Below are 14,149 nucleotides of genomic sequence, written 5' to 3'. Positions count from 1 at the left end.
GATGAGAATATGCTTTGGTGAATTACAGTACACAGAAAATGAAGTGGCTTTGATGCTGATTATATCTCCCAAGCTGCCAATAATAAGAAATAAAATAAGATGTGGACGCAGCGTGTACGCCTCAGACAGGCAGCTCCGTGTTCTTCAGTGAACATCTAAGAATGGCCTTAATTTTTGGATACTAACTACCATCGAACTACCCTTCCATAACCTGGAGTTAAGTTTCTAGTACACTTTTGACAGTTTTAATGTCTTTAAGTGTACTGATCTGCCTTCCAGGATTTTTTTTATACTTTTCCTTTTTATTAGTCTTAGAATGGGATTGTTATGGACTTGTTAAAATGGCAGGGAAACCTATAGGACTTTTTCAAAAAGCTATGACCTACTTTTATAAGTAGGAATGTGCTGCTAAGGTTTAAGGTGAAGAGAAGGGTTTCTTTGCCTTATATTTGCAAATCTCTGTTAATGAACCTCAATTATGGCCTTACCTTCATTGTTTCTCTATCTTGGATCACAGCTTGAAGGAAAATATTCATCCCCAACAGTTTAGAATTAAAGCAGTCTTTCATAATTTGGTCCAATGCTCTGCTTCATCAGAGGAGGTTTTAATTGAGAAGAAGCCTATCAATTTAAGAAACTTGCCAGCATAATTGTAGTTGAAAAAGAAAATTAGAATGAAATGGTAATAGAAAATATTGTTTCTGTTTTCTTTAAAACATCTTGGTTTGTTAAAGTTCCTTTGAATACTCCTATGTTCTTGGCAGTGTTTAATACAATTTATTCTTGAAATATAAATTTTATATAAAAAAATCAAAGCGATTAAATTCTGGAAAAGAATGCGTTCATTGTATCATAACTTACATACACTGTTTTTATCTTAAAAATCATTAAAACATTCAAAAGTTGTTCATAAATGGATATAAAAGGAAGAACCATATTCCTACCGTTTTACTGTGGTTATAGTCAATAAACTATTTTTGTTGTCTTTTTATTTTCTTATTTTTATTGTAAATATACCATACAGAGGGGTTACAATTACATGAGCAAGGTAATGAGTACATTTCTTATCAAGCATTGTTGCCTCCTCCTTTGTTTCCCCTCCCCCTCCCTTCCCATCTTCCCTCCCACCCCCCCAATATACTACATTTTAAGTACCTAAATAAAATATATCATTTTACAGAAATGTGATCTCTAATAAGCTTTAAGACTGGGCATATAATAATGATAGGAAATTTGTTCTCAATCTTGGATATCAATTAGGGTTCCATGGAAATCACATACACTTGTAAAAAGCTAAAACTATAATCACCATCTCCACAATTCAAATCAAAATCTCTGAGTGGGAATTAAGTTATTTTAGTGTATATTCCCACAGTTCAGGTTAGTTTAGCAATTCATACTTTTATTCTTCTCATTACCTCAAACTGTATTGTCTTTTTATAACTGTAAAACTATGTCTATGTCACCCCTTATAGCTTTTCTGTAATAACTTGGATAAATAGATCCTTTGTTTGCACATCCAATATCGTTTATGTTTTCCCCTATTTTTGGTGTATTTTGTTAAGTATCTCTGTCTTTTAACTGTAGGTCTTTAGGTATGACTGAGAATTTGTTTGTTCATACCTTTCCTGGTGCATTGAGTGTGTCATCCATACCTATGTGCTGAATTGAATAAAATTTGGAAATTTGGGACCTATGTTTCTTTGGGCCTGGCTTACTTCACTTAATATAATTGTTTCCAAGTCTTTCCATTTCCTAACAAATGGAGCAATGTCATTCTTTCTGATGGTTTCCCTTATTTGCAATAACTAGTATATGTCTGAGACAAGCAGCAAAGTTCAGATAAATTGATGTTAGGTGAAATGAACCCCAAGATAAGTATTCAAATGTTTTTTTTCTTTCATGAAATTTTTTCTAACATATTTATAAGATGATTTCTTTGTTGCTTTGTATGTCCCTCCCCCACGGTATAACCCCTGCTCTTACTGTATTTGATGTGGGAGGGGAAGGGCAAAAACAAATTGTTAAATAGGGATAGAGGTGGACTCAATGCAACAATGAGATGTACAAGCCATTAGGTCGAAGAACGAACCTTACAACTAGGGCTGGGGGTCAGGATGGGAAGGGATGGGAAGGGGAAACAAAGGAGGAAGCAACAATGCTTGATAAAAATGTACTCATTATCTTGCCCATGTAATTGTAACCCTTCTGTACAGTATTTTCACAATAAAAAATTTGGAAATTTGATGGTAAGTATAGTCTAAAATCCAATGTGGGAAAGTAGTACAGTATCTCATTATCAAGACATTCCTTTGTTTCTGATTTTCTAGAATGATGTAGTTATGTTAACACTGTCTTGAACTTTGTTTAGGAATAAGTCTATAGTTTTGGAAAAAGTCATTGAATTCTTTTTTAAAAACTATAGTATGTAATTTGGGTATACACTGTGATAATTTGCTACATGCATATAATGTATAATGATGAAACTTAGATAATTAGTATTTCCATTTTAAGCAGTTATCCTATCTAAGAGCTAACAACTTTAAAGCTCTTTGTAATTCTTTATAATATACATCTAATAGATTGCTGTAAACTCCTGTCTTCTGACTGAATGTACATCAGAACTTATTTTTCCTGTGTAACTACATTTTGGTACCTGTTACCAATTTTCTTTGCCTTTTCCCTTGATTCCCATCCTATAATAACCACTGTTAAATACTTTACTTTTATGAAATTAGCATTGCTTATTTTTACATATATAAATGAGAATATGTGTGGTTTACTTTCCATGCCTAGCTTATTTTGTTTAGTTTCATCCTTGAACTCCATTCTTCCTTTCACAAGTGATAACATCTTAACTTTTTTTTTTTTATGGTCGGCTGTGGGTCTTGAACTCTGGATCTGGGCACTGTCCCTCAGCTCTTCAGCTTAAGGCTAGCGCCCTACCATTTTTTTTTTTTTTTTTTTGCCGGTTGTGGGGGCCTGAACTCTGGGCCTGGGTGCTGTCCCTCAGCTCTTCAGCTCAAGGCTAGCGCTCTACCACTTGAGCCATAGTGCCACTTCCGGCTTTTTCTGCTTATGTGGTGCTGAGGAATCGAACCCAGGGCCTCATGCATGCAAGGCAAGCGCTCTAACACTGAGCCACCTTCCCAGCCCCGCGCCCTACCATTTGAACCACAGTGCCACTTCTGATTTTTCATTTGATTAACTGGAGATAAGAATCTCATGGATTTTCCTGCCCAGGCTGGCTTTGAACCACTATCTTCAGATCTCAGCCTCCTGAATAGCTAGGATTACAGGCGTGAGCCACTGGTGCCCAGCAACATCTCAACTTTCTGACAGAATAATATTTCATTGCTTATATAAACACACACACACAATCATTGTGAATAATTTGGTTAAATATATAAGCGAATGAGGCAGCAATAAACATAAGGAAGCTACCTCATTAGAACACAGATTTATATGTACATGCACACTCACACACACACGGAAGAGCTCAGATTCATTTCAAGTTTTCTTTCCTCTATGATGACTTTTCTAACCTCTTTTTCCTTTACCCTGCTTCCAAAAGTGAGTTCTTTGTGTTTGCAGAGCACTTTGTGATGCTCATTGTACATCTTCTTTTTGGCTGCCTGAAGGCAGAGAGCAGGTTTATTCTTCTTTGCATACCCAAACCTTGGAACCTGATTGCCACAAAATATTATTTGATTAAGTGGATGAAAGATAGTGCAACAATCTGTCTACATATAGCATTGATCTCTTCATGTTCACTGTTAATTTAACAACCAGAATTTAACTTCTCTCTCTACTAGGCCTTGGGTTAAATGATAAACCTGCAGTAACATGACTACTATGTGAAAATGTCAGAAGTACTGGATGATCATACCGTTGATTTTTATTGCTGTTACGATCATCTGTTTTTAGGAGACATTAGGGCATTGAAGTAAATGCATAGTCTTACACATATTTTGAATTCTTTAGAAACCTGGTTACAGAAAAAGAAACCCATATACATAGGGATAATTTTTTTCCAATAGTAATATCCTTCCTGTAATATTTTTGCTTTGTCTTATATATGTTTTAAGATGATAACTCATGTCCTAGATTCCATTGCTGTCTTTCTCTGTGTTGAAGAACTGTGGTTAGTGCAACCTTAGGTTTGTATCCTCTACAGGAATATAAGTGCATTTTAAGGCATCTTTTGCTCTGTAAATTTTGGTTGATTATTGACTATATATACTACCTTTTTAGTGATTAATTTGCATCTAACTTAATTGCTCCTATATGTTATCTGACAACTACTGCATTTTTAAATAGTTGTTTATACCTAAAGTTTGATATCAATGCACTATAAGTATATAATTTAAAGTCAGGTTTTCCAGTGATTTTTTTGTCCAGTTAGCTGTTTGGCAGGTTATTCCATGTCAATCCAAAAGGGCTGTCAGTAACCTCACTAAAAAGAAAACAGTGTTCCCAGGTTTCACACACACACACACACACACACACACACACACACACACAACTCTCTTTTTAGTGGGGTTTACACTGTTATGTAAAATTTGCCCCAGCATTTTGCACAGCAAGATGGCAATTATTAACACTATATTTCTCTCAAGTGTTGCTGCCAAGCTATTATTCACACAGGGTTACAACAGAGTTAATTTTGGGAGAGCGCTGTTCAAAGGAGCCAGGAGCGGTGGTGCATCTGAACACTGCCTTTTCTCTTATTTCTAATTAGTGGGAAACAGTTCCACACAGGAGTCAGCCTTGCAGAAGTCCACCCAGCACAAAGAAAGGTTTGTTAACAGACACAGGAAACAATTTGGTTTTCCTGAATAAACAACCGCATCATAAAGGCTGTGTTCCGATGGGGCACAGTCTGATTAACCACTCTTCAAATGTTGAACGTTGTTTATATGCCTCCGAGAATCTTTTTATTAAAATTTAAAAGGCTTATTATTAAGACTCAATGTAGATAATCTGTTTGTAATATGTCTCTGTAGCTGCAATTTGAACTTCCCCAGTGTTCCATGTCCTTTTACTTTTTTGTTTTTAAAATTTTATCAAACAACTGTTGTCTTTTGTGTGTGTGTTTGATGAAGAAACTGCTATTTTAAATTTCACACTCTTTCTAGTAAGGATAATAGTTTTCCATCGTTTTATCATGCTCTTGGAATATGTTAATCATTTTCCTATGAAATCTATTTTAGACTACTGTTTTCTAACACTGAGGATCTCTTGACATTTGCATTAAATAAGTAATGTGGACAATTGCACCTGAAATTAAATACAGCGCTGATTTCTCACTTCCTATTTGCTACAAAGAAACCGAGACACCTGACTAGTTTTATGCAAGTTTATACACTTGAATGCAATTACACAAATCTTCATTTTGAGTTTTCCCTGCCTCATCCAGTAGAGCTGTTTCTGTTTATACTTGGAAAAATTAAATATGTTTTAAATTGTTTTGCATTCCTCCTAAAATTAGAGTACATCTTAAGAGTACAGAATGGATGTTGAATACGTACTGCTAAAACTTTCCTTATATGAAGTGAGAGGAAAAAATTAAATGTTCCTTAAGTGAATGTCTTTGAAATAAACTTACACAAATTCATAACCATACTCTTAAGTTAACAGACTAAATTTTAGTAATAGAATCTTATTCTTTATAACAGTGTCACATGCAAGGTCATTTCAGGCACAGAGATTAGAGATGACTTGAGAAATTATAAAATCATAATCCCTATTATCTTGATCTTCAGATAGTATGCTTGTATTTAGGTCTGAGTTAGAAATTTTAAATTTAAATTCATTTTTTCTCAGGTCAGTAAAAATGATTATATAATCAATGACATGCTAACTGCTGCATAGTGTCAGACTCACTGATTTGATGAGGATAAAAAAATTGTATGAAAGAGAATGCTCATTGAGAGTGTTAGAACCAGGAACACACTCAGAAGCCAATGAATAGATTTGATTTCTGCTTTATTACATGACCTTCATACCCAGATATGTCCTTTTGAAAATTATTATAATTTTTATTTTACTGCATATGCACAGAGAGAGAGAAAGAGGGGGAGAGAGAGAGGGAGAGTGAAGGAGAAATAAAGAGAGAGGGAGAAGGAGAGGAAGGGAAAGAGGGAGAGAGAGGAAGGGAGAGAGGTAGGCAGAGGATATAAGCCATGGTGGTTATAAATCTTAAGAAGATAACATGCATTAAACCTATATAGTCATACATATACACATAGTCATACATATATACAGAATAGATTATGGTTTGAAATGTTGTTTAACATTAATTTGTAAGGAGATTTTTTGCTTTAGTTCGTCTATCAGCAAGAACATGATCTGAGGACTACCTTCTAAGTATTCATAGTCATCTCTCAAACAAAAATCTCTTCATTTCTGGAGGTCCTGTTTTTTTTTTTGACTCTGAATTATTGCTAAATCCAACAATTCACTCAGAGGTCTATTAGAAATTTTCCTACTATTTAAATGTCATTTTATAGATGGACAAATCAAGACTTCAAAGAAATAGAAAAAAATCTTCATAAATGAAAGGTTTATTGTATGATTTTTTTCAAGATCTCAAGATTGCTACAGATGAGCACCTCTGCTTATTTTGGGTAAAATTCTGCCTTCAGCTAAACCAGTTTGATCTACTCATTTTTTTTATTTTTTGTCAGTTTTAAATATAATTATATTATAGTAAAAATAATATAAATCTATTAAGGTGTTGTGCAGAGGGATTAACATTTCACAAGTCAGATAATAAGTAAACTTCTTTTTTGGACAACATTATTACTTTCTTTGCTTTCCCGTTTTCACCTCCAGTCCCTGACCACAAGTTACGTAGTTCATTTTCCACATAGCGTACACTGAATTCTATGACTAAATTTGTTCATTTTCCTCTCTCCTTTTCTGTAACCTGTTTGTGCACCCCCGAAAAAGAAAAATAACAAAACTGATCTACTGTTTGTCATTGATAATTTGTGATTTTGATTAGAGGTTCATAATTGTGTGTGTGTGTGTGTGTGTGTGTGTGTGTGTGTGTGTGTGTGTGATTTAGACAGGCTAGAAAACTTCCTTTTACTTTCCTGAACCCTTGTGAATATTTATGATTGCTTAATCACTAAAATCAATAAGTGAGAGGGAGAGATAAAGAAGATCCACTTTTATTAAACATCTCTTTTTGAAACCCTGAAAGTAGAGCAAATTATAAAGTCAGAGTTGCTGTTAAATAACCAGACAACAGGAAAATAAAGTTATTGTTTCTACCTTCTGATTTCATCTTCCAACAGCATTTTAAAGCTTACATCTTGAAAACACACGGTTAATAGGTAGAACATCATTGTATTTCTTCTACAGAGAGAACACAGACTTTTGTGCCAAATAAATTTACTACCACTGAGATTTGACATTGAACTGCCATAACTTGGTTGCAAGCTGCAAATATAATTAAGAGGACCAGATTTGTTGTCTGTCTTCATAGCACTGAAGTGTTTCTGGAACTTACTTTTTAGTAATGTGCATGCATTAATTCATTTCAGTTCTGCATTAAAAGGGCAATCCTAGGTGAAAGTCAAGCACTACATATCTTTAACACTGTCACAGTGGAGGGGTCATAGACGAAAGAGAGACACTGAGAATTCACCACCTAATGCTCCGCCCTGTACCATAGCATTCCCTTACCTGTAGTTAGCCTAATTAAACCAGATAGGGGACTGCTCTTAATTGGTTCCCTGCTCTATTAAGTAATGTAGATTTTTTCCCCTAGTTGTATAAGGTATTTCTCTCTTTAGCTATACTCTGTATACCTGGAAATTATGCATTTCTGCAATTCCATTCTTTACTTTATTCATTCCCATGAAAAAGAACAACTATTTTCACAAGTTACCTTTTACTTTATGTAATGGTTCAGGTATGCATAACTTGGATGAAACTCAAAAGAATGTATTTTATATAATTTTCCTGAGAGAACATTGTTTTGATTATTTAATTGTTAGGGTTTTTTTTAATTCTCAGTACTAAAATGCTCAATAACACTAAGGAGGTTTCAGTATTTATTGGGTACCTGTGTGGAGTCATGTGAATGACAAGCTTCTGTCATGCATTTCATGTGTGTGTTTGCACAGTTTCTGGTGGTGGACAAGAACATTCCCATTCTATACAAACATCCAAGACATTCAATTCAATACACAGTATTACATCATGCAACTAGAGAAATCCAAGTTGTTTCTGTAATAAAATGGCTTTTGCATGTTAAAGATATTTTTGAAAATGTGCTTTCCAGTGTGATCAAGCCAAAATGTTATTCTGATTTGTTCATCAGTTTCTAATGAAAACAGTAAAAACGCAAACGAGTATTATATTGCTACCTACCACACTTGGTAAGAATCAGGCACTTTAACTCTTTGAACAATATATCTGTTGTTATTTGAGGGATGTTTTACTGTTATGAGTTACTTCTTGTACTGTTTGCTTTTTTCATTTTCTATCTTCTTTGGATTTGCTTTTATTTGCTTAGTTTTTGCAACTCTGTGACATTTTGTGCTTTGACCTATAATCTAATATTCTGGTAATTTGCACTTTACTATTTTCTTCTTTTTTCCCATTCTCCTTCCTTCTCACTGTCCCTTCTTTCCTCCTCTCTATAAATTTCCCACCAGCCTTCCTTAAATAAAATGAAAAATACTCATTACTTGAAAATGCAGTGATAATCTAATCCAATACTGGTTTCAGGTGTCATATCAGCTTTTGTTAGGACTGAAAATGGAAGTTAGATTTTTTTCCTTCTGTAAAAAATGTTCAATAAAGTTAACTGTTTTTTATGAACATTGCAGTTGATAGCTTGTCTTATTTTCCCCAGCAAAAAGATTACTTCTTAAAAATCATTTATGACTGGGCATCTGTGTCTCAGACTGTAAAGCTAGCTACTCAGGGGACTGAGATATGAGGAGCACAGTTGAAATCTAGCCCCCGCTGGAAATTCATGAAACTCTTATCTACATTAAACTACTAAAGAGTCAGAAGTGAAGCTGTGTCTCAAGTGATGTAGAGTGCTAAACTTAAGCAAGAAAGCTCAGGTACAGAGTCCATGCCTTAAGTTCAAGCCCCATGACTAGCACACACACATATACATAGGCACAATCAATCAATCACTTTAGGTAGTAAGTACAGTTTGTGTAAATCATAAAATGTCTGTTTCTGTAATTCCAAGTTATCGCTTTTCTCAGATTTTATATTATTATTATTACTATTACTATTATTGGTTTTTATCAGACCTGAGGCTTGAATTCTGGGTCTCTGCACTGTCCCTGAGTTTCTTTTGCTCAAGGTGAGTGCTCTACCAATTGAGCCATAGAGCCATTTCCAGATATTTTTTTGTGTGTGAGTAGGTCATTGGAGATTAGAGTTTCACGGAGTTTCCTGCCTGGGCTGGCTTCTAACTGCTATCCTCAAATCTCTGCCTCCTGAGTAGCTAGGATTACAGGCATGAGCCACCAGTATCTGGCTATTATTATTATTATTATTTCCTAAGGAAATTTTGAGCTTCACATATATCAGGATTCAAAATGAATCTAGTAACATCAATTAATAATTCCTCTTTTAAAATGTGGAGATCATTCTGGTAGGCAGATTAGTTTTCAAATATGCTGAAATTTTGTCCTTCAGGACATTTTCATATTGCTATGCAAAAGTGTGACTTTTAGTTTAGAGTTATGAAACCTCTGCCTACCATCATTTAGAAGTTCAGCTCTGTGTTGCTATCATTATTTTTCCTTTCATCTCTGTCCTGTAGGTGTAAAGGTAATAGATTGATGGTGTGCTGCTTGGTGCTTCTTCCTGACTCAGAAGCAATGTTCCCGTTAGAATGTGCCCACATAGAATTCAAACTTGGGATTCAAGGCACTTCCCATATTTTTCATTAATATAAAAAAAGAAATTAAAAAAGAAAGGAAAAATATGACCAAACCTCATTGTATTTTAATGCAAAGAATTAAATAATGGAAAGATAGGCAAACATAGTAATGTTGTCTGAGTTGTGCTTTTTTCCTGATTTTTTGTCAGTCTTGGGGCTTGAACTCAGCCTGGGCGCTGTCTTTGACTTTCTTTAGCTCAAGGCTAGCATAACACTCTACCACCTTGAGCTACAGTGCTACTTCTGGTTTCCTGGTAGGCAATTGTAGCTGGTAGTTAATTGTAGTTGTGGCTCAGTGGTAGAGTGTTTGCTACCATGCACGAAGCCCTGGGTTCGATTCCTCAGTACCACATACAGAGAAAAAGCCACAAGTGGCGCTGTGGCTCAAGTGGTATAGTGCCAGCCTTGAACAAAAGAAGCTCAGGGACAGTGGCCAGGCCCTGAGTTAAAGCTCCAGGACTGGTTAAAAAAAAAAGTCTCATGGACTTTCCCAGACCATGAGTTCTTCAGTAGAGTGTTGGAATTTGTGATGCATCTTGTGGTGACATATATTGTTAAATTTTTCTTTTATACGTTAAAAATGGGGACAATTCACTAGCTCAATTATTCTTTTTTTTCTGAAGTATGAGTTTCAAAATCACAGAGTCCGTTTTCCTAAAAAATAGTGCCTGGAATAGTTAGGCACAGAGGTAATTTCAGCAATGAGATATTACAACCAATTGACTCTGCTGGCTTATTGCACATGGCTGTCTGAAAATGGCCAACTAACTATTTCTTTTGCACCTGTGTGGCAACTATATAATTTTGAGATGAAATAATATTATTTTCAATATGGAACTTCATTCCATACTAAGAAATTATCTTAAAAATACCTTCTTCCATGAGACTTAGATATTACATTGGAAATGCACCAGAATTTTTTGTTTTTTAGCTATCAATTGGATTAGGGTATAGAAATTAGTTCCAGCTAGTTCTGCAATCATATTGACAAATAACATTTCAGTTTTCACTTACCAAGGAAGAGGGGGGTTGTCAGTGATACAAGCACCCAGCTTGGGTGGAAATCCCAAGGATATTTGACATTTCCTATTACATACATCAGACTGTTCATGAATAACCTTAATATAGGATCCTGAAAATAACTGAAAATAAATGGTTGTGAAAAAGGAGAAGTGTTCACTTGATAAAATGTTTTGTAACTGGAAAAAATGAATATGAAGAGAAGGTATTAGTTTTCAACAAAAAGCAATAAATGATTTGTTCAAAAATTTATAATAAAAAAGTTACCTGTAAACAGTCCCTTTGCATCTCATAAATGTTGCTTTGTTTCCAAGATACCATGTTCTTTGCATCCTCTGAGGAAGGTAATGAAAGAAATACACAGTCAAGCAGGGTGCTGGTGCTTCAGGCCTGTAATTCTAGCTACTCAGGAGAGTGAGATTCCTCCAAAGCAAGCCCAGCCAGAAAAGTCCATGAGACTTTTATCTCTAACTAAACACCAAAAAGCTGGAAGTGGTGAAATGGATAGACACCAGAATTTATCCACAAAGTTAAGGGACAGCACTCAAGCCCTGAGTTCAAACCCCAAGACAAGCACAAAAGAAAAAGAATAAAAGAGAAATGCCTAAGTGGAAAATATAATTTAAAAACAAAAAAATATCTCTGCCTTATTAGAAAAACTGCTTCTCATAGGATAAACACTGTACTTCAATGGCTTTAATTTTTTTCTGGTTAAGTATAACACATATTTGATACTACCTAACATGAGGAAAACAATATTATTTTAGGTAATTATTTAAATGATTACTTACCGATTATAACTTACTTGATCTTAAGTGGTTTAATGACATATGTAAATAAGGAAAACTTTGTAGTATGATTATTTTTACTTGACTATTTGTTTTTGATTTGAGCAAGGCATTCAAATCTCCAAATGCAATATTAATTAAAACTTATTTTCTATTGTGCCAAGAGGAAAAAAATAGAAAGGGAAACAATAAAACTTCTCAGTGATAAATTATTCAAATATGGAATATGGCTTCAGAGAAATGAGAGATTTGAAGGAACTCAAGGGAATTCACCATAGTATTTCTCGACTTTAGTCTTCTTTCCAGGGCTTAATTATGCTTAATTGGTCAGTAATCTCAGTTGGCTTTCTATGGTCTAGAAGATGATGTGTAATAAAATTATGCCAGGTCATTTGGAGGATAGACTCTCTATACCAAACTTATTTGGCATAGAGGAGTTCAGGTGAGTTCCCAATCAAGCACTCTGTTGGCATCGCAGGGTAGAAAAGATGGCCTATTTCTATAACTAGCCTTTCCTTGAACTGGAAATTGCACTCGATGACCATAAAATTGATATTCCTCTTAAATATAAGAACATACTCAATTTTCTAATTAAAAGTAAAAGATAATGGTAAATGAGAACTTGCAAAACATAGCTACAAAAAAAGTAGTACATTTTTGAAGGCATTGTCTATTATAATAAAAGTACGGGCTGCTGCTAGTGCTAGATCTCTAGGAATCCTTTTTCTCCTTTTAAGAAGCCTTTTTGCCTTCCTAATTCTCTATACTTCTGTAATTTACAATATCGCTGTGTGAGCAGTCCTGAGAAATAGAGCAAGAGTCTGTAACAGTGGCAGGAAGAAATCTAAAAGCTACACAGGTGCACATGGAAAATAAAATAAAAAATGGAAAAATCAGGCCCCACGGGTGATATAAAAGAAACATTTACTGAAGAACTAATTTGGTCACCCTTGTGCCTTATGAATTATTGTTCTGATTTATCCAATCATGCTGTCAAACAAACTCAAATTGCTTAACCTTCTAATTATTCTGTATGCAACATGAGAAGAGAACAATTTCTAACAAGCCAATTATTAAAGGAAAGAAGTGATTCGCTTTCGTCTTTGTTTTGGTTAATTTGTTTTCATTTTCCACCATAATAGAGGACATATTCAGGCTTAAGTAATTCTGAATCATGTATTGTTTTAATGGTGCCAAATATTTAAGTACAATGTGGCAATTTAATTGGAAGTTACAAGTGATTATTTGTATAATAAATGTCAACATAATATTGTTCTATTTACTTTGTGTGTGTGTGTGTGTGTGTGTGTGTGTGTGTGTGTGTGTGTGTGTATACTGGTCTTGAGATTTGAACTCAAAGTCTGGGCACTGTCCATGAGCTTCTATTTTGCACAAGGCCAGTGCTCTACCACTTGAGTCACAGATCCACTTCTGGCATTTTGGTGGTTAGTTGGGGACAAAAAGAGTCTCACAGCCTTTACATCGTGGGATGTATTCAAACAACATCCTCAAATCACAGCTTCTTGAATAGTGTGTACCCACCTCCTACTTGCTTTCTAAAATGTACAGAACACCTGCTATCCATATCCCTAGCTACTAATATTGTGCTAAGTAACATTGGGATCTCAGTCACCAGAATATTTTTGCAATAGTTTAGGTATGTCATTCTATATAATATATTCTCAAGTAATAGATCATCTTTCATTCTAGCTTACCATACCATTGTTTTACTTTTTCTTTTCTAATGACATGAAGCTTGAATAAGGCAAGTTAAGACGTTATAGTACAAAGCTTTGTTTCACAGGTACTATCAGGTGATATGTCCTATCTTTTAATTATCATGGAAATGATTTAGTGATGTCCTATTATCAATGCACATTTTATTTATTTCTTTTTTTAAATGTTTTTTATTGTGAAAATACCATACAGAGGGGTTACAGTTACATGAGCAAGGTCATGAGTACATTTCTTATCCAGCATTGTTGCCTCCTCCTTTGTTTTTCTCCTACCATCCCTTCCCTCCCATCTCCTCGGCTACCCCTCTCCCCCCGCTCCCAACCCCCCCAGCCTAAATTGTAAAGTTAGTTTTTCGACATTGGGTCTTGTATGTCTCATTGTTGCAATGGGTCAATCTGTAACCCTATTTAAACAATTTGTTTTTACAATGCACATTTTAAAGAGGATGAAGTGTCATACCACTATGTAACTCGCTTAAAATCACACCACTCGTACATGCATTCAGACTGAACTAAGTTTTAGACAATGATAAGGCCGCAATCGTTTTGTTATCTAGATGTCAATTTCACCAGGATTTGTGCATTCTTAAAAAGCACAATGAAATTTTTCCTCAGTATCTGTGTGAGGGGGTCAGTTTCAAGACCCTTCAAACATAAATATATGTGCTGTTTTCATGACT

This window comes from Dipodomys ordii, unplaced genomic scaffold, assembly GCF_000151885.1.
Source record: "Dipodomys ordii isolate 6190 unplaced genomic scaffold, Dord_2.0 Scaffold40, whole genome shotgun sequence".
Classification (NCBI taxonomy): Eukaryota; Metazoa; Chordata; class Mammalia; order Rodentia; family Heteromyidae; genus Dipodomys; species Dipodomys ordii.
Note: the sequence above shows the minus strand (reverse complement) of the source record.